The 25,565-nt window shown below is 44.8% G+C and overlaps 1 protein-coding gene across 1 annotated transcript in view; it reads right to left on the bottom strand.

The window, feature by feature from the left end:
* Positions 1-16,621, bottom strand: part of ADGRF5 (adhesion G protein-coupled receptor F5) — a 94,754-nt gene extending 78,133 nt beyond the window's left edge. The window contains exon 1 of the mRNA XM_032861985.1: positions 16,410-16,621. The gene's annotated coding sequence lies outside the window, so the exon portion shown is untranslated. The remainder of the gene's footprint in view (positions 1-16,409) is intronic.
* Between the last annotated feature and the right edge of the window lie 8,944 nt (positions 16,622-25,565).

The raw sequence follows: 25,565 nt of genomic DNA, 5'->3' as shown, positions 1-25,565 counted from the left end.
CCCCCTCCCCAGACCACCTGAAAAAAAAGGGCGGTGTGCTACTCTGACCAGGGGTCAGAAGGGAAACCAGCTTCAACTTCACTTGACTTGAAGGAAGGAAGCAGGAAGCCCTGCTTGGGGCCAGGGGTGAAGCCGTCCTCCAGGGCCGGCCGTCCTCTTACCTCCTGACCCCCTCTCTAATCAAGAACACACAGGAATGGCTCCAGCACAGAAAGCCGAGCCTCTGCCCTGCCTTCCAGTTTCCACTTTTGAGATTAAAGACTGCATCTTGCACAAGAAATGATCCTTCTGGTTACTACTGTTTACACCCTGTCAGGCAGTGGGGTCAAGCCCTGAGCAAGCCCCAAAACTCTGTGAGGGAGGAGCAATTGTTGTCCCATGTTACAGACTAGAAACTCCATCTCATGTGGTTCGTATACACAATGGAATATTACTCAGCCATGAAAAAGGATGAACTCTTGCCATTTACATTGACATGGATGGAACTGGAAGCGATTATGCTGAGCCAAATAAGCCAAGCAGAAAAAGACAATTAGCACATGCTTTCACTCATATGTGGGATATTAAGAAACAGCGTAGAGGATCATAGGGGAAGGGAGGAAAAACTGAATGGGAAGAAATCAGAGAGAGAGAGAGAAACCATAAGAGACTCTTAACCATAGGAATCAAATAAAAGGGGGTTGGGGAGATGGTATAACTGAGCGATGGTATTAAGTGACGTAATAAGCACTGGGTATTTATGCAACTGGTAAATTATTGAACACTACATCTGAAACTAATGATGTACTGTAAGTTGCTAATTGAATTTATATTTTTAAAAAGAGGGGGGAGAACAAAACTCTGTTTTAGAGTTGATTTGGAGAGGATGGAACACAGAACTGCCTCATGTCTGAGGCCCCGTGTCCTGCCTGGGGTGGGGTTGGCCAGGGCTGAACCCCACTCAGGACTCCAGCGTCTGTGGATCCCAGAGCATCACCTTCAGATCGTGGTTGTTGTGCTGCTGGATGGACAGCACAGGGGGCCATCTCTCGTTTGTCAAAGCCATCTCTCGTTTGTCAAATCGCGGCGAGCAAGATTTTTGAAATGTATAAAGTGAACTTCCGAATAACTTCTTAGTATAATATGCGTGCAATCAGATGCCAGGTATCCTCTCATTCTTTTCTTCCAGGTTTGCTTGCCCTTCAAAATATCCCTTCCCATGAAAGCACTATGAGCAAGGATCGATTTAAATATGGTAATAGCAACGGTGTGTGGATTCGCTTCACACACTCCATGTCACTAAGATCCTCCTTGCGCATGCTGCTTCTTCTAAACCTATGCATCATTCATTCATTCATTCATTCAGCAAATACTGACGAAAACCAACGCTCCAGACTCATCTGCTAGATAAGCCATAACTAAAACAGGGTCCTGTAGGAGCTTATGATCTAGTTGGCCAAGAGTGCTGGCAAGTTTCCAGATACCCCCTCCACCCTTCTCTCCCCTGCTCTGTGCCCAGGAGACCAACCCCACATCCTGCAGTGCCTTGTCATCTTGGAGGGCAATAGGAAGAACAGGAAGGGGAGAGATCCCAGCAGGAGACTGCAGGATGGAAAGAAAGGGGAGCCAGGCATTTGCTCCCTACTTTCCTTGCCAGGTTGTGGTCCTCCACCCTCTGCCTAATTCTGGGGAACTCCTTCTACCTCAGCCACAGGTTTTGCCAGGCTTCTCTCACACCCCAGCATCAACCTCCTTGCCTCTCTGTGCCCTGTGGGGGGCAACCGAGGGCTTCATGATGTCTGCTCATGCTCTGTTGACTTAACTGACTACGGTTTTCCAGTTAGCCTTTGACACCACCATTTCTTTTCTGCCAGTAATATAGACAATAAACATAAGTTATATATCGGATGTGCAAAAATGCTGTGTAGCAACATAAAGCAGAGTAATGGCAATAAGGTATGCATGTATGTGTATGTGTGTGTGTGAAATTTTTCTACCTGTAAGGGTGGAAGTCTTGCTTTCGTGCATGTTGACTGGCCAAGGTCCACCTGTCTGGGTTGAGTGCAGGCAGGGGTTGGGACTGAGGTAGCACAAAGGTGTGGTGGGGACGTCAGGAAATGGGAGGGCACTGGCTCCCCCAGGGGTTTGGGGGAGCAACTGAGCAGACAATCACACTGATAAATCTGGGGGACTTCAACTAAAATCCCTATGTAGAAATTAAATAAATGAGGAGAAAGAGCACATCAGTACAAATTTATTGCTTCTTGGGCTCAATGAAAGTCATTTCTGCTTATTTCCTTTTTATACAATTACTGTTAATTTCAATTATTTTTAGTAACTTCCCTTCGAACTCATCGTTTCAAAACTCAAAGGTGACTTTCATTGAATGTTGAATTTTGTTGGGAGGATATGGAAGGCAGAGCTAATTTATTTCATCGATAAACTAAGGAGCAAAATTGGGTAGGATCGAAAAATATCCTAAAATATACATTTAGCCCATTTCTTCTATCTGCAACAGAGACCATTAATGGAATTGAATCTGCTTTGGATGGATGAGGATGTCCAGATGTTCCCAGATATCCAGAATGGTGTTTGCATTTTAATACTATAGACAGAGGAATTTAAGCTACTGGATGGGTCATCAAACCCTCACAGAAACTTGGTTTTTTGTGACTTGTATTTGTTTCTGCTCCTGGACTCTCACTTGGATCCATCACTTGTGTTAATCATTGTTAATCTGGTCACTTACTATTTTTCACATCTATCTTTTTCTTCTAAATCTTTGGTGTGGAAAATTTAGTTTGTGACTATGACATTTAAAAAGGTAAGTTTTTCGGTTTGGTTTGGTTTGGTAAGCGAAGAGAAACATGAAACTTCCAAGATCCTTTCTTCTCCATCCATCCTTTCACTCCTCCCTTGTCTGGGGTGACTTTGCGTTTCCCAGCCTCTTCCTGCTTTATCTATCAAGGAGGAAATAACAACCATCGGGATATATGTTGCTCTTAGCCAGCTGGCCACACTCAAAGACTCCAATGGCCTATTTCCACATCTACAGCCCATTCTGTAAAGACTCAGAATCACACTGTTTAAAAGGTAGAGAAACACGCTCAAAAGCTGAGACTCTAAAGGCCTCCAAACAGGCAAACCCTTCACCTGAAGTGTTTGCTCTGGGCCACAAGTGACTTCCTGCTTTGCAAACAGAAGTTTCAAAGGTTGATTTTTGAAATTCCAATGAAACCTACAAGTCACCATATTTTGAGCACTTACAGATCAAAATCAACCAGAATTTCAGGAATATTTGGATTAAATTTTCTTCAACTACAGAAATATTCAAAAGTTAAAGAAACATTAGAGAAAAGAAGGTAAAAGATTTAGTCATTCTTCCTTGCAGGAATTTTCAAATTTTAATACAGCTTAAGAATCACACAAAATAGAGATGCCTGGCTGGCTCAGTTGGTTAAGCATCTTCCTTCAGCTCAGTCCTCAATCCCAAGGTCCTGGAATCAAGTCCTGCTTTGGGCTCCTTGCTTAGTGGAAAGACTGCTTCTCCCTCCGCCTGCCACTCCCCTACTTGTGCTCTCTCTCTCTGACAAATAAATGAATAAAATCTTTAAACAACACAAAACCTTTCCTTTAAAAAAAAAAGAATCACACAAAACAGATGAACATAGAGGAAGGGAAGGAAAAATAAAATAAGATGAAAACAGAAGAAGGCAAACCATTAAGAGACTCTTAATTATGGAGAAGGAACTGAGGGTTGCTGGAGGGGTGGGGATGGGGAGATGGGGGAACTGGGTGATGGACATTAGGGTGGGTACATGATGTAATGAGCACTGCGTGTTATATGCAACTAATGAATCATTAAACTCTATCCCGAAACTAATGAAACACTATATGTTAACTAAATTGAATTTAATTTAAAAAAAAAGGATCACACAAATAAGTAATTAAGCCTAAGTTCTTGACTATATGTTTGGAGATTCTGCTCTACAGGACCACAGACCAGTAGCACAAACACCACTAGGGAATTTGTTAGAAATGCCAATTCTTGAGACCACCCTGACCTCCAGGTTCCAAAAATCCTGGGGAGTAGGCCCAGTGATCAGCGTTAAAACAAGCTCTCTGAGGTGACTCTGAGGTACACAAAAGTTTAAAAAGCACTGAGATAGAACATGATTTTTTTTTTTTTTTTTTGAGAAAAATACTGTTGCCCTGTCCCCAGGCCGAGGCCTGTTGAATCAAAAGTTCCACGTTTGTTTAGAGAAACATTGACAGATGGGGAGCTGCTGGCTTAGTTCATGGAGAGTGTTTCCTTTTCTCCAAATGACAAATTACCTTCAGCTAAAACCCTTAACCGTAGGGCTTCTGCCTACCTAACCAGCTTTACCTCCCTCTGCCACTTTGTCCTCATCTTCTTCGCTCCCCTTGAGCCCCTCAGTGCCCTGCAACCACTGTGTTCTCCAGCCTCTGCCCAGAACTGGCTCCTTCCTCCATGTTCACTTGTCTAACTCCCATTGTCCTTCAAGGTCCGAGTCAAGGTCATTCCGTGCAAGACGCTGTCTCTGACTCCTTCTAGCTGTGTGTACACCTCTGCCCCTCACAGCCCTCTGTCAGAGCCCTTACTGAACTGCTCTGGCATGGTCTATTTGTGATCCCTGTTTTCCTCACTCTCAGCCCCAAGGCAGGACCCCATATGTCTACTGTGGAATGCCTGGCACCTAGCATAGCATTGGGCACAGAGTAGGCCAGCGCCCACGGTTGGTGAGCGCACAATCGGCAGTGCACGAAGAGGTCAAGAGCGTGGGATCTGGCACCAGACTACCCGGGTTCCAGTTCAAGTTCTACCACTTACTAGCTATGTAAATTCAGGTAAATTATGTAATTTCTCTGTTCCTCAGTTGCCAGGGTCGATGATACTTTTGTTTTTATTATTAATCGCTGCCTCTGGGGGAGAACCAACTCCACCACAGGGTCTGGGCTGAGCACTTTTAAAGAAATGGTTCATGCACGATGTCATTTAATTTTCACAACACTCTATGAACTCCTTAGCTATTCCCATCTGAGAGAGGGAGGCTTAGAACAGTCCATCAGTTTGCCAAGCCTCGTTTAAAAACTATACAGATTTAGGGGCGCCTGGGTGGCTCAGTGGGTTAAGACTCTGCTTTCGGCTCAAGTCATGATCTCAGGGTCCTGGGATCAAGCCCCGCATCAGGCTCTCTGCTCATCAGGGAGCCTGCTTCCCCCTCTCTCTCTGCCTGCCTCTCTGCCTACTTGTGATCTCTTTCTCTGTCAAATGAATGAATAAAATCTTAAAAAAAAAAAACAAACCTATACAGATTTGAGGGCAAACAAACGGAAGAATTTGAGGCAGAATCTGAACCCCAAACCCCGCTCCTGTCCCTGCACTCTATTGTGCCCTGAACAAACTGCCAAGACGTAAACACACCAAAAGTTAAACACGTGATGGTATGAGCAATGGTACAAAGCCGTGTAGGATTCTCCTCCAAACTTGTGGCTCAGAGAAGGGTTACAACTTTGAAAGGAAGACGGTCCCTGCAAAGATGAGTCCAGATGACAAAACTATTAACCCACCAGAGGAATGCAGGGAGGGGCCCCCTCTGCCATCAGCGTCAACGCTTTTCTCAACACAAGCGCGCAGATACTTTCTAAATATTGTGACTTATGCACAGCTCAGTGTGCATCAGACCTTGGAAGCATCATCTCATGTGCTCTTTGAAAAGCCCGTATTCTGCAGACTGCCCCTTTCCTAGCCCCCATTCCCACCTGCCTACACACACAGGTGGGAATAGGTCTGGGCGGGGCCCGGCAATCTGCATTGTGATCCGTGCTCCATTCCGTTTGTCTGCGGGTGATGGGCTGGTTCTCTCATGCTAATATTTTACACACATTATCACAAAAACTCAACACAGAGATTTTAAAGGGTTGAGATTCTTGAAAATAGAGAACAGTTCACCTATTCTCTCCTCCTGGCCCCAGGGAGGTTGCAGAGCTGGGCGAGCCTCAGGCTCTGTCCTTGAAGCGCTGACCTGCCCTGCAAGCTCCCGGAAGACCGACCTTCGGATTCTGCACTGACTCGGCTCAGGCTCATTCTCCCGGGGCCTCCCCAGTCCTCCTGCAGACAACTGTGCAAATCAATCTCTGGCTTCTGCAGGTGCAGTTTACATAACACCCACTTCCCAGAGAAGCGGCGGCGACCTTGGCAAACTCTTGGTCCTGCTCCGACATGGCCACCGCATTTCAGGTGCATGAAAATACACTGTCATTCATGACACATTCAGAAACTCTCCCCAAGGGGAAATTTAAATTCAACATGAAGTCCAAGTTGTCATTTAAACAGGGATTGAAACCTCAAATAAGAAGTGTGAAGAATTGTGATTTTAGTTTTGGGAAAAAGTGAAGTATTGTTAGTATCTTAAATGTGCATAGCTTAGCTTTAAAAATTACATTAAAAACAGGGGTGCCTGGGTGGCTCAGTCGGTTGGATGTTTGACTCTTGATTTCAGCTCAGGTCATGATCTCGGGGTCCTGGGATTGAGCGCCTCGTTGGGTTCCATGCTCAAAGGGGAGCCTGCTGGAGATTCTATCTCCTCCTCTCCCTTGGCCCCTCCCCTCCTCTCTCACTCTCTCAAATAAATAAATAAATCTTCTAAAAAATTATATTAAAATCAAGCTTATTGGGGCACCTGTGTGGCTCAGTGGGTTAAGCCTCTGCCTTCAGCTCAGGTTATGATCTTGGGGTCCTGAGAGGAGCCCCGCATTGGCCTCTCTGCTCAGCAGGGAGCCTGCTTCTCCCTCTCTCTCTCTCTCTCTCTCTGCCTGCTGCTCTGCCTACCTGTGATCTCTCTCTCTCTGTCAAATAAATAAATAAACAAATAAATCTTTTTAAAATATCAAAGCTTCTTAATACAGCCATTGCATAATAGTACAGGTGTTATTCAAGCTCAGGGATAAGCTTATACCAAAATGTCCGTGAAAGGACACTTCTTTCCCAATTTTCTAACAAGCATTGATTAAAAACCTGCTGTGTGCCAGGTACCGTGCCAGGGGCCAGGAATAAAAAGATGAATAAGATGGCGTCCCTGCCTCCTGGGAGAACATGAAGGAGAACAACCGCTGTGAATGCAAATACACAAGGCCTCTAGCAGAGGCTTGGGGAAGTGCTGTACGAACAGCTGGAAGAGAGGAGAATTCTGCACCTGGATGGGGGGGGCCCTCAAATCAAGTCTCTGGGTAACATTTAAAATGGGGTCTGGAGGGCCTATGTTTAGTTGACAGAGAAAGGAGAAAAGAGGACTTTAGACAGAGGAACAGAGTGTGGCAGGGAGGTGGTGCAGGTGGAGAAGAGAAGGTGGTCCAGATCACAGCCATCCGGAAGGTGAGGGCACAGCAGGAGGGAAGGACCTACAAAGAAAACAGGGAAGGCTCAGTGAGAGAAGTAGGAGGGAGACTGTGGGGTCCCAGCAAGCAGGGACCAGACTGGGGGAGGCAGTAATCAACAACAGGTGTCGTGGGCAAGGAACTGTGACCGGTTCAGGGACATGGAGGTTAGAGAGAATCTGGGCAAGCGCATTCTCCAGCATGTACCCGGGAGCGCGGTGGGGGGGGGAGCGGGGGGGGGGGCGCAGAACCCTGTGGTTTGCAGGCTGAGTGCTTGGTGATGACATGAAGATGGACACATCCAAAATTCTTCAAAAATGTATTTCGCAAAAGAAAAGGAAGATGGAGGAGCAGTATGGGGTTGTGGAAGATTTGCTGCTCCTATCGTTTTGAAATGAGAAGGACCTGAGTAGAATTCAAGGATAATGGGAAAGAACCAATCAGAGAGGAGAGTAGTGAGGCCACTGGCAGTGGTGGGGGGGATGGGAAGAGGAGGGGAGAAGAGCTCTGGATGTGGGAAAGGTCATCTCTTGAGACAGGAAAGGAGGAGGAAGAGATGGGTGTTGAAGCTGATCCTTTCGTGGAGTTGGTGTGAGAAAGCAAGGGAGTTATTTCCTCTGGGAAGGCAAAGCTATCTCCTGGGACTGATATGTGCGTGCGTGCACGTGTGTGTGTGTGTGTGTGTGTATGAATGCACGTATGTGTGTCTATGTGTACTCATGCACTCAGTCATGCTGGTGTTTGGAGATTTGTGAGCAAAGGAGACACTGAAAATGTCTCTGGGGATATTTAGAATCTCAGCTGGGTGAGGGTTCATGTATCTCTTCTGATCGCCCTAAACTTGGACTCTACAGTTATCTGGCTTCTTTGCCTCCTCACTTATAACATCTGAATGCGGGTCTGTATATATCTGTAAAATTTACATATTTTTGACATTTCTTGCAGGCACAATGTCTGCTTCCCCTTGGTGCCCAGTAGAATTTAGGTCTTAGCATAAGGCCAATAAACCACTGGGTTGATTGGAAGATCTTCAATTTGTGGTGTCCCATGTTAGGCAGTAAGTGGATCCCAAAAAGAGAACATCAACTGTCATTCTAGAAGGGTCATGCTCCAGAGACAGGGAACTAGAACTAGATCAGCCTTTTTCATAGAGAAGCATATATGGTAAAGAAAGTAGAAATTTTCCCTGGTCTAAACCATGATTGGGTGCATGTTATGATACTGAATGAAAGCTTTTAAAATGCTATGCTTTGTGCTTTATTATCTATTTCTCACTATCTCACACACACACACACACACACACACACACACGCACCTGCAAGTGCACACTCACGCACCCTGAGATCTCTCTGCTCCTCAGCAGGCTGGAGGTTTGATTGCTCCGTGAAGTGGGGACCGGGCGTGGTGGACAGGAGAAAGGGTTAAGTCAGGATCTCTAGTAATGCTTCCACTTGTTCTCTGAGGATTAACAAAGAGAGGAAGCAGGGCCTTTGTAGAAGGAAATTCCCAGGCCCCACTTTGGACATTCACAACCTGCCCTGTGAACCCCGAGGGGTGTCTGATAATAAACACTTGCAAACAAAACAATCCATAAAGGCGTTTTTAACAACATTCTTGCATTTTCTTCAAAGGGCTACAACACCTTTTCCTGCATCTGCAGACCTGAAGGGATTTGGACTTCCACCTACTAACAGAGCCCTACAATCCCAGCTCAGGGCTGCCCTGTGTCAGTGCGGTCCCCTTGCCCCTCGGGCTTTTGATGGGGCCTGGCCCCATCCTCACACAGGCTGCTGGAATGCAGGTCGATGACCCTGCACAGAGTGGGTAGCGGCCGCTACAGCTGACCTGAGACCTACCCCTTAATCTTCCGCAGTGACCCCCAGATAAAACCCTGAGTGTTGCAACCTTGAGTCTAATGCAGTGACCTTCCCCAGCAGTAGGGACAGCTTGACAATGCCATGACAGCTCGACTAGCAAAGTTTGTCAATGAAGTCACAGATTAGGTTTCTTTCTTTATAGTGGCAAATAATAATAATAATAATAACAATAATAATAATAGAAGATCAAACAAACAAAAACAAAAAAGCAACCCTCAAAACAGCAACAACCAAATCCCCCCATAGCCTTGATGGTCAAGATTCTGACAGTAATTTCTTGTAAGGTGCACCAAGCATATTAGGCCCCAAATGTACAACTTTTAGCAGAAGTCTAGTTTGAGTCAGTTGATTTGTAATATTGTACCTTATTTCTCCCCAAAACTAATAGGACATGAGGTTTGTCACACCCATTTCATAGATAGATAAATTAAGGAACAGAAACTGGCCTAAGAGAGCAGTAAAGATCAGGGTGATTCAGATAACTATCTGATACCTGCTCTCCGTGTGTGTGTGTGTGTGTGTGTGTGTGTGGCTGGATGTATGTGGCACGGATGCTTTTGTACTACAATATGCTTGACAACCCCTTTATTAATTGCAGTCAAATGCAGGACCTTTGAATGACATCCCTGTTTCTGGGCTAGACCAGAATCTACTTCATGGCCCGGTAAGGATTAGATCCTTGACTGTTGATAAGAAAGCTGAGCCTTTATTTTTGAATTGGCCTCACGGGTCTCCGGGATATTTTTAGATGAAATAATCATACATGTCTACTCATTTGCATCTGCCCAGAGCTGGCGGGCGACCTCCATGTTGACCCCGGCACTCAGGACCATGTAGACTGAGGGAATGACAGGTTCCAGATCTCTCGCTGGGCGGGGTTACCATGAGCCTTCCACTCAGGCCTCCTGCCCTTTGTACTGTAACAATGCACGGAAACACAGCCTTGTTAGAGGAAATTCCCAGGGCCATAGTTTGGACATTAGACAGTTGCTTTGCTGTGCTGGCCAGGCTGATGTACATCTAAAAATAAACACACTGGTCTGCATGGGTGTCTATGGTTTTGCCACGCACAGTTCTTTATATTTCAAAGGGACTTTTTTTAAACTTTGTTTTTAAGAGAGGAAGCCTAGGTAAACCTGGAGAATAAAGTATATCACGGTTTCGATTAGCTTTCACAGGACGGAGCATTTGCTGATACCCATTTCTGTGGCGAGGACAACTGCTCTTTTGCTCTGGGATCCTAAAACAAGATTGAAGAGAGCCTGGCATACTGACTTGTTCCCCAAGCGACTGCAGAAGATGCAAGGTTCCAAAAACACTTGATCAGCCAGTTCTTTGGAGACCACGAAGCTAAAGTACTAGCAAAGAAGCCTGGGGTAGCTCAGCAATACAGGACGCACCTGGGACCCACCTGCACTAACTTCTCCCGACTCTAAGTCTCCAGGTCCTTAACTGGCAGAGAGGCTGTGATCAACGTGGCTCATTCAGCAGAAAAGAAAGGTGGATGGGAACGATGACTGAAGACCTCAACTTAGAGCAGGCAGACAGCCCGGCTCTCCTCTCCCCCACAAGAGTCATGTATCCTGCTCATGGTCCCTGACATTTAGAGGAGACTAGCACCATTTATTTTGCCCTTTTAAAAATTAGGTTTCTGGGGGCACCTGTGTAGCTCAGTCGGTTAAGCATCTACCTTCGGCTCGGGTCATGATCTCAGGGTCCTGGGATCAAGCCCAGTGTTAGGGTCCTTGCTCAGTGGGAAGCCTGCTTCTCCCCTTCCCACTCCTCCATCTTGTGTTCCCTCTCTCGATCTCTATCTCTCTCTCTGTCAAATAAATAAATAAAATCTTAAAAAAAAGAAGAAATAAAAATTAGATTTCTGAACAGCTAAGAATACATCTCCATAGAATAGTGCTTCTGTTTCTTGGATATGGCAGAGATCAGAGACAAAGCCCTGAGTTTGCTGTTGCTTGCCTGAACCTAGTTTGGTAGAAAATGTACCAAAATATGGCAATTTTCCATCAAATAAGAATGTGTTTGCAGCACAAGGAGGAACCCACAATCTAGTTAAAGAGTAACCCAAGAAGAGTGGTTTGGGGTGAACTTTTCCCATTCCATTGTTCTCATTTCTTTTTTGCTTTTCCTGGAAGTCCATTGTAGCTCTATTGTTGTGGCAAAGACCCTATTTAGAAACGATGATTTCAGATACGTTGGGTGAGCTAGTAAAAATGCAGCTATGATCACTCTACAGCCTGACGAATTTTTTTTTTTTTTTTTTTTTTTTTTTTTTTCTTTGGTAACCCTCCTTTGGTGGTTTGGGTTGGGAACCTGACATCACAAGAGTCCTGGTAGCTTTGACTGGGAAGGACCTAGAGGTCATCACCCGGACCCCACCCAGTGCGGGCATCCCTTCGGGAACACCCTGGCCGTGGGCTAACAGGGTGCTGGCACACTGCCTGGGATAGGGCGTTCACCACGCCGCAAGGCAGCTCACCCCGTTTTAGACAGTCCCGACGGTGGGTAAATACTTCCACACGTTGAACTAAAACCTGTTACCCTATAATTTTCACTCATAAATCTTCTGTTGACTTCTTTTCTCACATGGAGCAATCTTTAAATATTTGAAGGCAACCTCCACGTGCGACGAAACCAACTTTTTACTTCGAATATCACCTCGTTCCTTCAAAGAGTCTGCAAATGACAATTTCCTAATTTTTACCATGTTGGCCAGCCTCCTCTTTTAAGATCTGATGCATGCCTTGAGGCAACACATTAGGTACTGAAACTGATTGATCTCTACGACCTTGTGTGCAAAAGATTATCTACTTTTCCAAAAATGAAACTAAGACTTGGCAAGATGTAGTTACTTATGAAAGGAAGTGACAGAAGGGGGATTCAAAACCAGGTCTACCTCTGATTTAAAAAGAAGTGTTGACCAGGTATGGCCAAGGTTGATCTCCGGTACATTGTGAGATTGGTGAGAGGGCATTAGAAACCTCTTATGCCGGCTGACCATTCTTTTGTTGCTACAACTTGTGCTTACTAATAGAGATTAAGGTTAACTTGAACGGTTAGGAAATGACCAGCAGAAAACACTTTGGCTGCTGAAAGGTGAAAAAAGACAAGGCGGGCGTGCAGGAAGGTGGAGGCAAAGAGATGCATGAGTAACAGGAAGCAAGAAGGAATCCAGGAGGTCTAGGGACATTTCCTTTGGAAGCTCCAGATAATGAGGGAGCAACACAAGTGGGCTTGAAGACTGAAAGAGTCATTATCTGGATTCCCCAAGCAGTTTGCTATAGACTAAGCTGCTGGTTGTGTCTGGATAACAAAGACAGGGTGACCATGCGCCCCGTGGGAGCACCAAGCATGGGAACAACGTTTACTGTGTCCTGCCCAACCTTGAGTTCTAGGTGACATCTGCTTAAGACACAGATCTTTAGGTGGAAAAAGAAAAAAGAAATATTTGTAGCTCTGCCACAGTGAGGGTCAGGGACTGGCTAGATGTCTTAAAACTCTTAGATTCATCCTGGACTACTTGGTAGAGCTATATTCTTCCCTTCTGGCTGCTTTCCAAAGACAGAGATTGCCTGAGGATGACACTGTCTCCTTCCTTAGCTGCCCTACTTCAGCCAGCTCTGTACCCAACAGCTAATGTGAAGTGGGTTTCTTCAAGCTGCAGGGCATTGCTCCTTAGGAAACACTGCCACACTGTGCTTGCTGGCTGAGCACACAGCAGAGCAATGCCACAACTCCTTTAAGATCTCTTCTTTGCCCACTTGACTCAGAGTACTACAGAGCATTGGCTTTCAATCATCATGCAACAGGAGAGAAGGTGAGCACAGAGACTCCCTGGACATCATCTTCTCCATGTGCCCTTAAAGGCAAGAGCTTCTCTTCTTATGGCTCTGGATCTTGCTCACCACTAGAGAAAAATCAAAGTTCAGAGAATGGGTGCGGCCCCACCCTAATTCACATGGCAAGTGAGTTCCAGGTACAGGACTAAATCAGGGCCCCAAAACACAACCCAGCTTTCTTTTCTCCTAAATCCCACTGCCTTCCAGCGCCTAATGCCTTTCCCTGGACTTGCCAATATGGATTAGAGATCAGACTTCAGCTTTCCTTAACATCTTTTAAGGAGAAGTGGGATAGAGGATGATCAAGAATGTGCTCTCTGTAAGGGGAGCTGCATGGAGGCAGTAGTCACATCTGTGTCATTTGCCATCATACCCCAAGCACACAGCACAGTGTCCAGTAGGTGTCAGGTGCTCGGTACATGGTGCTGAAAAATGAGTAAGTCTTTGACATAGAGTGGTGGACAACAGGGGCACTGGTAGAGAAACACCTATAGGCAGAGGCTATACATTTTTTTTTTTTTCAGTCCATAAGTTTATTGGTGAATGAGTTTGGGCCAGTTGCTGCTGACATGCTGCTCACTTCAGCCCTGGTGGACTGCCCTTGGGAGGGGAGGAGGGCTTCCTGCTCTGATGGTCGCTGGGGAGGTCACCTCAGGAGCATGCCGAGTGCTCGCCTTGGTCTGAGGGGCCGGGTCTTGGAGGGGAGTCCGTACAGTCACAGAGACTCCACCTCGGTTTCCAGGGCCTGGGCTGGAGGGGTGAGGGTTTTTAGGATCTCCGTGTAGTAGGGGCCAAACACCTTCTGATTGTGATGCGTTAGGCTGACAAACTTTTGGCCCAGTTCTGCCAGTTCTGCTTCAATGACAGTAAGGCCTCCAGGGAGGTCTAACAGGGACCGCTGCACACCAAGGACCAAAAGGCATTTGAGAAACAAATGGATCCGCTGATCAATGACATAGAGATCAGAGACATAGAGAAATAGATTCTGGGGATGCTTGGTGGCTCAGCTGGTTAAGCATCCAGCTCTTGATTTCGGCTCAGGTCATAATGTCAGGGTCATGAGATCAAGGCCCATGTTGGGCTCCATGCTGAGCATGGAGTCTGCTTAAGATTTTCTCTCTCCCTCTCCCTCTGCCCCCTCCACCTCCACTCACATGTGTCTCTTTCTCTCTAGAAAAAATAGATTCTGAAAGGTATGGTACACAGTCGGTACTCAAAATACTTGGTGAAAAAAATCCAACAAAGTGTCATAAAAGACAGCATGGGAAAATATTATGGGGATTGGCAATCTCCTTGGAAAACTTCAAACTACAGATCTCAGTCTGGTAATTAATTTGGGCTCTTCAGTCAATATGTCCATTCGGTTGTTCATTCATTTCTTCATGAATTCAGTAAACACTTGACATTGCTTCAAGAGCTCTAGATTCAAAAATAAAAGCCCATAACTCTCACAGATGAAAATAAGCATAGCAGTCATAATATAGCATGCTATGGGCTATGACAGAAGCATTTCACCAAGTGCTATAAAGCATGGATTGGAGAGACACTTGGTCTGAGGCAGACTGGGTGAGGGGATGGAGGTGGAACTAGCAGGCTGCAGATGAAGATGAATGGTGACCTCCTGGACAGGGAGAACAGCACACAAAGGTGTAGGTAGGCATTAGAGTTCTCACATCCTGGGGAAAGAGAAGGTGTTCAGTATGGTGGGAAAGACAGGTGGTGAGAGGTAAGGCTGGATGGGATGAAAACGAACAAACTTAGAAGGTCTTGTCTGCTTTTCTTAAGCTGGAGTTTCTCAAGCTTTAATGTGCATATGAATTTCCCAGGGACCTTGTTAAAATACAGATTCGTTAAGTCTGGGGAGGGAATGGAGAATTTGCATCCCTAACAAGCTCCAAGTGATGGGTGATACAGCTGTTCTCAGAACAGTCTACCCTTTAGGTAGCAAGGATGTAAGCAATGGGGTGAAGAGGAAATATTTCACGGAGGAGAATGATATTATCAGAATTGCATTTTCCCAAGAACCCTGTAGTAGGATATGGAGGATGGAATGGAGAGAGACGGTGTTAAGGTAGAATTCATAAGTGGCAAGAAATCACGAGTATCTGAACTGAATAAGCTTGGGAAGAATAGCCAGTATTCAATAAATGACTATAAATTGGCTAATATTCTGTGACACCACCAGAAGATATTTCTTCCAGAAGAAGGCACAGTTGTGAAGACAAAAATGAAGCAATGGAAACATGAAAGGCAAAAAAATAATCCGGAGAAATATGTCCTGTTATTTGAATAAAGCTTGACCCCTCTCCAGGTCTTGGTTGACCCATCATCTTGACTGTCAATAGTGACCAATGAAAGCCACCAGCCAAGGGGTGAGCACCATCCCAGCAACCAGTTATCACAGCAGGATAAATAAAATCAGCCTCTCAGCCACCACTTGATAGACATTGTCACTATGCACTTCTGATTTCAGGCAACAGCAGAGAGAGCAATGGTTTCATATTTTCAAACATGGAAATTTAACATGGAAGTCCACCAGATCCTGAACAGAATGCATGTTCATTTACTTATAACTTACAGGTACTCTAAATTAGAAACACCTGTTTCAGGTGCCTGGGTGGCTCAGTTGGTTAAGCGTCTGCCTTCGGCTCAGGTCATGATCCCAGGGTCCTGGGATGGAGTCCCACGTCCTGCTCCTTGCTCAGCAGGGAGTCTGCTTCTCCCTCTACCCCTCCCCCCTATTGATGATGGCTCTCTCTCTCCCTCTCTCATGTTCTCTCTCTCTCAAATAAATAAATAAAATCTTAAAACAAACAAACACCTATTTCTATTCCTGTGAGAAATCCTTTGTGAACTCTGGTACATTTTTAACTCCCCCCAAAATTAAAATTAAATAAAAATAAAAACAAAAAAAGAAGCTCATCTTAGAAAGAAATTTTTAAAAAAATCATGGTAGGGCTCTGTTTTGAAAAGAAAAGGCAGGCGGTAAGCTTTTTCCCCTTATGCAGAAGCCCAAAACATGCAACTTCTAATGAGGTTTGCCCTCCGAAGAAAATAAGAATCACCTTCATGTTTTACGTACCATGCTAGTTAGTCTTCTTTATCCAAAGACGTTCAAATTCAAAAAACCCCAATGTCACCTCCCTGCTCACAATTTTTTCTCACAGTCCAGGTATCAGTAAATCTCAACAAGACACACATGTTGAAACCCCGCAGCCAACTGGAGAAGCCATGTGGACACACCCATCTACTTCAGAGCAGCTCGATCCACAGCAAGACAGAACAAAATAATTCAGGGACCTACCTTTCCCTTCTGTGGTTTGCAGCCTCCTAAAATTTGACCCAGTCCTGGAGATCTTCCCAAGAACCTCTTAGGTGAGGTGAAATTCAAGGGCCTCCCATTCAGTCATGCAGCCACAGGAGGGTGGGGTTTCCAACACCAGACTTCAGAGCCTCAGGGCTCACACAGACCTCAGGGAGCAGAGGTGAACTGCCTTCTGTTCTCTGCGGCAGGAAAAAGCTGGAAGACACAGTGTGGCTGGAGGTGGGGGCGGAGGCTGGGGGAGGGGAAGTAATAAGGGAACCGTAATAAATAAGAGATCCTCTCCACATGATTTCCTGTATTTGGTGCCTGTTGCCTTTTTCCGGGCTCCCTAGAGGAAATAAGAAACTTAAACTTGTCCTTTGGCCACTGGAAAGACAAGAATAAACACGCTAAGACCCATGAAAATCCAGATGAGCGGAGCAGCAGGCAGGGAGCTGATGGGCCAGCTAGCTTTTACCTTTCACCAAGTGCTTTCTTCCTGAAATTTCTCCAAGTGTTTAACTCCGCGAAAGTCAAGAATGCCCTCGTCCTCACCCACTGGGCTGAAGCATTTTCTGGCCACAGTCCAGATGTTGTGTTACAGAGCCACTGAAGGGAGGAAGGTCGGAGCAGGCCTGAAGAGTCTGTTTGCCATCAGAAGGAAAGACTCTGGTGACCTTCTGTGCCTCATCTTGGGACAATTGGTGGAGTTCTCTGGCCATTTGGCCTTAGGGTTTAAAGAATGATCTGAAGGCTACCATCCACAGATTGCTGGGAGCAGAACCCTCTCCATAATTTGTGGGGTTCAGTGCAAAAAAATGAAAATGCAAGGCCACTCACCCACAAACTAAGGATTTCAGGTTGGTGACAGCAGAAGATGAAATCCAGTCCGAGGACCCTTTTGATACGGCCTCTATGCAACTCCACATCTTGCACATCCAGAAGGCTCTAGGAAGAAGGCTGGAACTATGTGTGGTCCAGCTAAGTTACCAAGAGTCTGGGACCATCGACATTTTGTCCAGAGAAGTGACAGTCAGCCCTCAAACGCAGTGCACCAAAAGCTGGTGTGGGGGAGGGGTGGGAAATGCTGGGTGGGGGCTGTGAGCAGGCACGACCACAAACATCACACCAGGGGTGTTCTTGCAGAATTTGGCTCACCTCCAATCTGTTCTCCTCCCTGCAGTCAGAACAATTTCTCTCAAATGCAATCACGAGGATTGCATTTTAAGCACATGCTTAAAATCCCTCTGTGGCCTAGGATCCAAGGCCAAGACCTTCTGCAAGGCTTCCAGCCCCTTCAGCACCTGGCGCTGGTCAACCTCTCCTGCCTCACCTCAAAGCCCACCTCCACTCTTGCCCCCTTCTCATTCCCTCCTCCCCCACCTTTCCCCACTGCTGGGAATCATTCTATGAAGAATGCCCTCCCCCCCGACCCCCAGTCTTTCAAATCTCTCATCCTTCTGGTAACATTTTTTTCTGATTCCCAGGTCCCCCTTGCTTTTCTTCCTCAGCAAACCATGCTTCTCTCAAACTGATGAAGATCCACCCACTGTCACTGGCCCAAAGCTAAGCTGTAAACTCTGCGAAGTCACGGACTGTGTCTGTTTCCTCCTGGACCCAGTGCCCAGGAGGGTGGGCTTTGTGCAAGTTTAGTGTTAGCAGGAGATAGCAGGCTCCCTTTAGGCAAAGGGAAAAACAGAGGACTCAGGGAAATAGAAGATCATCATCAGGGTTTTATAGTTGAAACCCTGGCAGAATGGAGCAGTGTCACAGGTGATATCACAGTGCTCTTGCTCAGTCTTCATTAAAACGCCGGTTTGTCATGCGCCGTCCCTCCCCGTTCTCACTGGGCTGTACTGTGGGGGAGGAAATGACCTCTATTCCAAAAAAATGAAGCTTTAGACCAGCCAGCCGGAAGGAGCAAAGTTAGTTGGGGTGAAGGATAATGGGAAGATGCTGGAGATGAGGAGAGAGAGGGAGAGAAGATGATGCGGTTGGGAAAAGGGAGAGGAGGGAGGGGACAGGAGGGGAACGTGGGAGCAAGAAAGGGAGGCAAGTAAGTACAGGTGAGGTGACAACAGGGATCCAGCAGAGGCTGGAAAACGGATGTGGGGGGTGGGAGGACAGCAGGAAAAATAACAGGGTGGACGGCAGTTCACCAGAAGCGGAGCACCCAAGGCGGGCTCCACGCTACCTTCCCAATGCCCATGACTTTCTCAGCTCCCTCATCGATCAAACTGTGTTTTCTAAAAATCAAAAAGCATAAGGGGGACAAGGGACATGCCACAGGGTTGCTATTATGACACAAATCAAGTTCTGAGGTTTGTTCAGATTTAGAAACATTTTTAGTCATGGTTTTGAACACTTGTACGAGAATGCTACTACTAGAATGGCCAAGTGTGTATTCTGGTTGCTTCTTGTGGTTCCTCTGAACCAACAAGTCATTCCATGCATGTCTAAGGGCTACATTTGTCTGAGAAGCCCCTGTTGATCTCCTCTGATTAAAGTGCAAACTATGGTAACAGAGCCATAATCTAACATCTATAAAAATAACCTAAATATGCTGGATCTTGAATATCTAGTTTGGGGCAATTAATTGAAATTTAATATAAACATGTATCTATAAGAAAGGAAAGATTTATCAGACCAATAGTTTGAATTTTCTTCATAACCCCTCAATTTTGTTTCTAACTGATGAGTGTTACTTCCATTAAAAACAGAATTATCAGGGCACCTGGGGGGCTCAGTCAGGTAAGCATCCAGTTCCTGGTTTAGGCTCAGGTCATGATCTCAGGGTTCTGGGATCCAGCCCTGAGCCAGGCTCCACGCTCAGCAGGGAGTCAGCTTGGGACTCTCTCCCTCCCTCTGTCCCTTTCCCCTGCCCCTCTCCCTGTGCATGTGCTCTCTCAAATACACAAATAAATAAAATCTTTGGGGGAAAAAAAAGAAATATCAAGAAAATAGAGACTTCATTTAAAGTGGGAAAAGAGGACTGTCACAGAATGTCAAGTGCCACCTACAAGATCCTCTGGGAGGAACTGAATCTGTAAAAGTCTATACTTTTCATTATTTTTGCTCAGCTACTTTATAATTCTGAAAGATACAGATACATAGTAATGCAAATGATTCTCAGTCAGAGAAATGAAAATTAATTTTCTCTAATAAAGACCGTTGATTTCCACCCCGTAGAAATGATTATCCCAAGTATCACATTTTAGGACTCTATAGGATATTATTTTTGTATTTATTAGAAAATTCAGTTTAGCATTCCTGATGGCCTATGTTGTAAATATAGCTACTTTTGAGATTTTTCTTTGATCCACTTTTAACATCTTACCATCCCTTCATCAATTAATGAGTTAAAAAAAAAAAATCTTTGCCTCAAGTTCATTTTATATTGTATGAGAGTGATGAGTTTACCTTTTGGAAAATGATCTTTTAACAGGAATCAGGTGACAATCAGTGAATACAGTAAGTTGTATTGGACATTAGCAGTGGCAGAATTCTGTTTCCTTCAATATTTTGCTTAGTTGTATATATTCCCTGAGATGTAAAATATAAACAGGGAATAAATGAAGCATGTTGACTGTCAAAGTAAATAACAGAACTGCCTCAGCAGAACATTTAGGAGAGTACAGCATCTCAGCGAGGGCAGAAGTATAGGAAAAGCCCCAAGTGAGACTGTATGAAGCCATAACTGGACACAGGTTCACCAGGCAGAGTAAAAGTGCCAAAGTCTGGACTCTTGGAAACTAGTACTTTGGAGGTGAGAAGACCTTCATAAGCAAAAGGCGTATATTTCAGGTATTTGATAGTTCTTTAAAACAGTATTTTCAGGGGGCGCCTGGGTTGCTCAGGCAGTTAAACGTCTGCCTTCAGCTCAGGTCATGATCCCAGGGTCCTGGGATTGGGCCCCGAGTGAGACTCCCTGCTCAGGGGGGAGTCTGCTTCTCCTCCCCATGCATGTTCTCTCTCTCTCTCTCAAATAAATAAACAAAATCTTTAAAAAATAATAATAACAGAATTTTCAGAAATTCTAGCTGCACAGACAACCATCCAGAAATATCTCACTATCAATCAGCTATAGCAAACCCTTCAACAAAGGGGTCAGTGGCACTTGGCCAGGAAGAGACCAGAAAGTATCAATATATTTGTGCGATCTGGTTTCTCTTTAATTTTAATATTTGTTATAATTCTTAACTGCTGTAAATTGCCATATAGATTTGTAATATCAAAGGCATAAAATAATTTATCTTTAAGGGATGATCTGGTTAGTTCAGTCTGCTGCCTAAATTTCTTGATGTCACATAACCAAGGGAACATAAAGGTTTTTTGGGTTTTTACTTCCTAAATGAAAGTTATTAGTTCCATTATTTGAAGGGGAAAAAATAACAGTCCTAAAAGCCCAGTATGGAAGTATGGATGTTTTTCTGAGAAGAATGATGCTTGATTTGGGAGGAATCATGAGAAGTATTAACAGTCATGGCAAGTAACAGAACAAATGTGATCTGTTAGATGCTCAGAGATCACTTATTGCAAATATGCAGCTCTTTCTGCAGGAGTTCTAAGTGCCTTTGGAAGGGAGAATCAGTCCTGACAGCTTTGGCTCCAACTACTTCAGAGGTGAGGCTAGTCTTGTTCCATTAGGTGTTTCTCGCTTTGCCAACTACCAACATCACATTCGTCATTGAAGATGGAGTGCTAAGAGGCGACTAGTAAGGAGTTCTGTGACCTCCAGTATTTCACAGAGAGATAACACCAATGGATTGGTGTATTCCATTATACCAAACCTGTCAAAGAGGGAGCATATGCAAGAAACATAGTAGGATTGTTCTGGGGCAAAAAAAAGCTCACCTTAAGTAAGACTACTATTGTAAGAAAAACGTCAAGTCCAAGTGTTCAGGGAAACTAGGAATTCTCATACAATCTGGAGTGTTTTGTGGAGAATTAGGAACTCTCACGATGCTGAGTGTTACTTGGTAAATCACTTTGGAGAGCAATTTGGCAGTATCCAGGAGGGTTCAAAATTCTGCTCACTATACGCATTCTAGAAAAAGACTTGCCTGTATATACAAGCAGAAAACATGAGCATATCCAATTACATCACTCTTTATTATTAAGAGCTAGAATCCAAAGAAACAGATATATGTAATCAGTCGGGGAAATGGATTTTAAAAATCAGTATTATTATAGAAATAGTGCCCTAGATCCATATGTATCAACATGGATGAATAAATATTTTTAAAAGTGGGGAAAAAATCCAGAGTGCAAAAAGGCAGTTGCAGATACATAGGTACAAAAGATAAATAATGAAAGAATACACAATGTAGCCCAGGAAAAGGAAGGTATGGACTAGGACTAAGAAGAGAATAAACAAGATTTCTCATGTTATTTTATCTTCAGTATAAAAAAAAAAGAAAAAATGGCAAAATATCAGTATTTTGATTCTATATGGCATGTAATACAGATGATCGTTTTTCTCTATAGTTTGTCTTTTAAAAAGAGAAGAAAGCAAAGTCATTAAAATATCATTTTTAAAAAAGTGACATTTGAGTCATAGATTAAACATGTTCTTTTCACATCCTCCACCTGCAACTGAAGTAGGGGGAAAAAAGTTATTAGTGAAAGAACTCTAGCGGAAATCATAATTATCTTTAGTCTTTAATGAAATGACATTGCCTGGACTGCTTGGGTGGCTCAGTCCTTAAGCCTCTGCCTTCTGCTCAGGTCTGATCTCAGGTCCTGGGTTGTTCTCTCTGCCCCTCCCCTGCTTGTGCTCTCTCTCTCTCTCTCTCACTATCTCATTAATAAATAAATAAAATCTTTTTTTTTTTTTTCAAAAACTGGCATTGCTATACCTGGATCAAGGTCAGATTTGCTCACTTCTTCTAAATGAAATGAAACCTTGCCTTCTCTGGGGTCCGTTCAGGGGCGGTGTATTCCAGGGTTCTGTGTGTTGACTGACAGGTCAGCATCCTCTACTGCGCATGCTCTTCCGTATGAGCGAAAGCGTGGAGCCTCAATGAATTTACCTAAAATCTTCCCCTTAACAACTGGCTTGAAAAATGTATGTATCTTAGGAAGTCTGAAAAAAAAAATTATTTTATTTGGATGATGTAAAGCAGACCTTGTTTTAAAGAGTTAAACTGAGGCATTCTGCACGTGACTACAAATCCTATTTGGTTTGGTTGGTTTGGTTGGGGGAATTTTAGCAATAAACCAATGTGAGTTGAGAATACATGGAGGAATTTTTTTTTTTTTTTTCTAGTTATAGATAGTGGAGACAACTATGGCTTTGTGGAAATGTCCTAAAATTCTCTACCTTCGGAGTTTCCTGTGAGGTAAGGGGTGGTCCTTGTTTCAGACTCACTCCCAACCTTGCCATTCAACATCTCAGATGGAAAAGTGAATAAACAAACAGAGATCAGGTCTCGTTAAAGATGAAGGAAATCACCTGGCGGGCCAGGAGACGACTGTGATGACCTCACAGTCCCTGGCGATGACACGGGCCTTCCCCACAGCCCTGGCTTGGGTTAAAGGCCTCCTCCTTTCTCAAGGTCCCTTTTTTCTCTCTCTAGGTGTCCTCCTGGTCACCATGCCTGCCCCCCAGGCACAAATCCTCCCCTCTCGATGTTATCCCTTCACTCCTGCCACGCTCATCCATCACTGCTGCTCCTCCACTGTGCTTTGAAGGCCGGCACTTGGCTCACACTCTTCACTCTGCAAGCCGTCCCTGTGATTTCTGCATGCTCCCGTTCGAACCCCGGCCTCTCCTTTCCTGGGAGCTCCTGCACAGGAAACGCCAATGACGTTCACTGCTCCTTAGGAACTATCCTGAGTTTCTGTAAGAGCTGCCACCCTCTGTTGCTGACATCTGGAACTGCTCTGATTTCAAGACATGATTCTAAGTCTGAATTGCGGGGTGGGGAGGGGGGGTGGCGGAGATGGCACGATGACACACCCTTTTACCTCCTCTTCCTCACTCCACTGGGTGTCTGCCTCTGTTCTTCTACACCTCTCCCCCCATCCTTAGCCTCCACCTGTTTCAAATTACTCTTACTTTCCTATCAAACTTAGATGCCATGGATAACTATTTATTTATTTATTCATTCGTTTGTTCGTTCATTCATTCATTTAAGAGACAGAGAGCGGTGTGGGTGGGGGGGAGGAGCAGAGGGAGAAGGAGAGAGGGAATCTTAATTAAGTAGCCTCCTTGCCCAGGGCAGAGACCAGTGCGGGGCTTGATCTCCTGACCCTGAGATCTTCATTCTGAGGCTAAATCAAAAGTTGGATGCTTAAGCTACTGAGCACCCCAGGTGCCCCCCCTTTTTAAAATTTTTATTTTCCTTTTTTTTTTTTTTTTTTTGAGGAGGGAGAAAGAGAGGGTGGGAGAGAGGCCACAGATAGCTATTTAAATGCTTTCTTTGCCTACTTTCCATCATATTTTTCTTTTGTGACAGCCCATCGTGCACTGGGGTGGGCAGACTGACATATCCATCTTCTCTGCTCTCTCTGTGACTGACTATGGGCCACAGCTGGATCCTTGGAGCTGCTCGGCAAAGATTTGCAAGACTCAGCCTACTTGTGCTCTTAAGGTGTGTCCTGCCTCATACCCTCTTCCAGCACGTGTAGTCCCTTGCTTTGTACTTACTCCTTAATCCTTGTGCCTGAAAATACATCCATATTTCTTATTCCACAAACACTTTAGTAACAAACCTTACCTTAGCTCTGCCTACTCTTGAATCACCATCCTATCTTTTTCCTTCCATTTCCACCCAAACTTATGACCAAACTAATAGATAATCACCCAGCCTCTTCTTCCTCTCTGTGAAGCTCTATAAGCCATTTCTCTCTCTAAAGCACCCTCTTGAAAGTCACCAATGTCTTTAGGCTAATGAGGGCTTTTCTTATGTCTCATCTTTTCCATCTTGAAACTTTTAGCATGTCGACCAATTCTTTCTTGAAACTCTTCTCTCTTCTTCCCTTGCCTCTGTACCACCTGAATGCTGTATCCTTGGACCTCCCATGCCCTCCCTCCTGGTCTGGCCTTTCCTCATTCCTCTTTAAGTAAGGGTCTTTTCCCCAAGTACTTCACACCCTGTGTTCTGTCCATACACACCACCAATCTTCCAGGTCTTTTAAGTTCAAATCTGGGGTATGATAATTAGCTTTCCTTCTGCCTTCTTTTTCTTAGCTCCCATCCTTTCCCTGAACCTGTCCGTTTCCAGAACTTGCTGATTATTACTTTGACACATCTTTCCCATATGCCTCTTTCTTTGCATGTCCATTGCCATCTCTCCATGCTTGTATTTACCTTTTCCAGCCTGAGTTACTGAAAAATTATCCTCCGTCTTTCCTTCCTTGGATTCCTTCCTCCCAGCTTCATTCCCTTAAAGCAATGATTTTGATACTCCATTCTTCCCATAATACCTGTAGGCACCCAGCATACACACACGGCCTTCCAAGATGCTTTACTCTGTAGACTGCCATTCCAGACCCTCCCAGTCTATACACATTCTGCTTTTCCAGTGTAACTTCTACTTTTCTCATAAGTGTTGGCTCCGGACCCCTTTGTCTCTCCTTTCTGCAGAGAGCTGGGCTTCCAGCTGAAGTCATCTCTTAGTCTCAAACAAGTCCACACACCCATCATGATGTCTAGTCCCCTCACAAAACTTTCTCTGATAAGTGAGGCCAGAAATTATCTTTCCCGTCACTAAAATCCTGGAACACATATTGTCTGTGTCATTGTAATAGCTCTTCCTTGTCTTCTATATTATCCATTTAAGATTTCATAAAGGAGCTGTTCAAATAATAGAAATAATAATACCAAAACCTCATTGAGTGTTTCCTATATGCTAAGTGAACATATCATCATCATATTGCCAGATTAACCCATTTCATTCTCCCAAGAAACAGTTCTGTGGGATGATTTCAGCTCTTTCCATATGATAGCAAAAGAATGGCTGGGCTTTCTTTCCCATGTCATGTGGGAAATCCACCAAAGCCCAGCTTATTCCTTTGGGATCTTCAAGGAAGACGTGTGGGAGGACAGTTGAGTTCTTCTGAGCCATCCTGGCTAGAGGCTGAGCTGGAAACCACACCAAATGATTTGCTGCCAAGACATTGCTCTTGGTTCTTGCCTTTGAACCCCATGTC

This window comes from Lontra canadensis, unplaced genomic scaffold (genome assembly GCF_010015895.1).
Source record: "Lontra canadensis isolate GAN:19392208 unplaced genomic scaffold, GSC_riverotter_1.0 scaffold23, whole genome shotgun sequence".
In the NCBI taxonomy this organism is placed as follows: Eukaryota; Metazoa; Chordata; class Mammalia; order Carnivora; family Mustelidae; genus Lontra; species Lontra canadensis.
Note: the sequence above shows the minus strand (reverse complement) of the source record. Positions and strands in the feature narration are given on the sequence as shown.